This window comes from Petromyzon marinus, unplaced genomic scaffold (genome assembly GCF_048934315.1).
Source record: "Petromyzon marinus isolate PM22_M1 ecotype Great Lakes invasive population unplaced genomic scaffold, UKy_Petmar_22M1.pri1.0 PM_G_Scaffold_26, whole genome shotgun sequence".
In the NCBI taxonomy this organism is placed as follows: domain Eukaryota; kingdom Metazoa; phylum Chordata; class Hyperoartia; order Petromyzontiformes; family Petromyzontidae; genus Petromyzon; species Petromyzon marinus.
The window spans coordinates 580,001-582,500 of record NW_027422828.1 but is presented as its reverse complement, the minus strand read 5'-3'; positions in this window follow the sequence as shown (position 1 = coordinate 582,500).

Below are 2,500 nucleotides of genomic sequence, written 5' to 3'. Positions count from 1 at the left end.
GAGAGACCCCGTGAAACGCTAGAAGTGGGCGGGGATGTCTCTCTTGTGGCTCACGGGGCTGTTAGGGTGGCACAGAAATCCCTCGGAATGGGAAAACGGGTCATTTTCGTGTCGCCACATTGCATACGAACCGCATGAAACTTCCAGAGGCATTTGCAGCAGGAATGCATGTGCACTCAAAAAAGTGAATATTTCTCACGGATAGACCCCGTGATACGCTAGAAATTGGCGGGGATGTCTCTCTTGTGGCTCACGGGGCTGTTAGGGTGGCACAGAAATCCCTCGGAATGGGAAAACGGGTCATTTTCGTGTCGCCACATTGCATGCGAACCGCATGCAACTTCCAGAGGCATTTGCAGCAGAAATGCATGTGCAGTCAAAAAAAAATTGATATTTTTCACGGATAGACCCCGTGAAACGCTAGAAATTGGCGGGGATGTGTCTCTTGTGGCTCACGGGGCTGTTCGGGTCGCACAGAAATCCCTGGGAATGGGAAAACGGGTCATTTTCGTGTTGCCACATTGCGTACGAACCGCATGAAACTTCCAGAGGCATTTGCAGCAGGAATGCATGTGCACTCAAAAACTTCTATATGTTTCACGGATAGACCCCGTGAAACGCTAGAAATTGGCGGGGATGTGTCTCTTGTGGCTCACGGGGCTGTTAGGGTGGCACAGAACTCCCTCGGAATGGGAAAAGGGGTCATTTTCGTGTTGCCACATTGCATAGGAACGCCATGAAACTTCCAGAGGCATTTGCAGCAGAAAGGCACGTGCACTCAAAAATTTTAATATTTTTCACGCATAGACCCCGTCAAACGCTAGAAGTTGGCGGGGATGTCTCTCTTGTGGCTCACGGGGCTGTTAGGGTCGCACAGAAATGCCTCGGAATGGGAAAACGGGTCATTTTTGTGTGGCCACATTGCATAGGAACGGCATGAAACTTCCAGAGGCATTTGCAGCAGGAATGCATGTGCACTCAAAAACGTCTATATTTTTCACGGATAGACCCCGTGAAATGCTATAAATTGGCGGGGATGTCTCTCTTGTGGCTCACGGGCGCTGTTAGTTAGGGTCGCACAGAAATCCCTCGGAATGGGAAAAGGGGTCATTTTCGTGTTGCCACATTGCGTACGAACGGCATGAAACTTCCAGAGGCATCTGCAGCAGAAATGCATGTGCACTCAAAAACGTCTATATTTTTCACGGATAGACCCCGTGAAACGCTAGAAATTGGCGGGGATGTGTCTCTTGTGGCTCACGGGGCTGTTAGGGTCGCACAGAAATCCCTCGGAATGGGAAAACGGGTCATTTTCGTGTTGCCACAATTGGCATACGAACGGCATGAAACTTCCAAAGGCATTTGCAGCAGAAATGCATGTGCACTCAAAAACGTGAATATTTTTTCACGGATAGACCCCGTCAAACGCTCGAATTTGGCGGGGATGTTTCTCTTGTGGGTCACGGGGCTGTTCGGCTCGCACAGAACTCCCTTGGTCCACCTGATTCGTGCATACAGGCAGCAACTAAAACTCTGTAAACCTGCTGTGAGGACATCTAAACAGTGGACCAGTGAGGCTGTGGAAGATTTGCGGGCGTGCTTAGACTGTACTGACTGGGATATGTTCACGACTGCTACCAATAGTCTGGATGAACTCACAGAGGCTGTGTACATCAGCTTCTGTGAGGACTGCTGTATCCCAACACGTACCAGGGTGAACTTTAACAACAACAAGCCCTGGTTCTCAGCAAAGCTCAAAAGGTTGAGGTTGGAGAAGGAGGAAGCGTTTAGGAGTGGGGATAGAGACAGATTCAAGGAGTCGAAGAACAGGTTTAGCAAAGCGGTGAGAGAGGCTAAACGACTGTACTCAGAGACACTAAAACACCAGTTCTCTACTAACGACGCTGCTTCTGTCTGCCAAAGGGCTCAGGCACATCACCAACTACAAACCCAGAGCGCCCCACACCACTAACGACTCCCGCCTAGCCAACGACCTGAACGAGTTCTACCGTAGATTTGAAAGACAATTGGACTGTCCTGAACCACCCCTTCCCACCCAAGAGGCCCCATCCCCCACCCATACTACAGAAACGACTCTCTCCTTTCAGGAGGGAGAAGTTAATGGGCTTTTCAAGAGGCAGAATCCACGCAAAGCAGCCGGGCCGGACTCTGTCTCTCCAGCCACCCTCAGGCACTGCGCTGACCAGCTGTCTCCGGTGTTCACCAACATCTTTAACACCTCCCTGGAGACATGCCATGTACCAGCCTGTCTCAAGTCCTCCACCATCATCGCTGTGCCCAAAAAGCTAAGGCCAACAGGACTAAATGATTACAGACCGGTCGCCCTTACATCTGTGGTAATGAAGTCTTTTGAGCGCCTGCTCCTGGCACACCTCAAAGCCATCACAGACCCTCTCCTGGACCCCCTTCAGTTTGCCTACAGAGCCAACAGGTCTGTGGACGACGCAGTTAACATGGCCCTCCACTTCACCCTACAGCA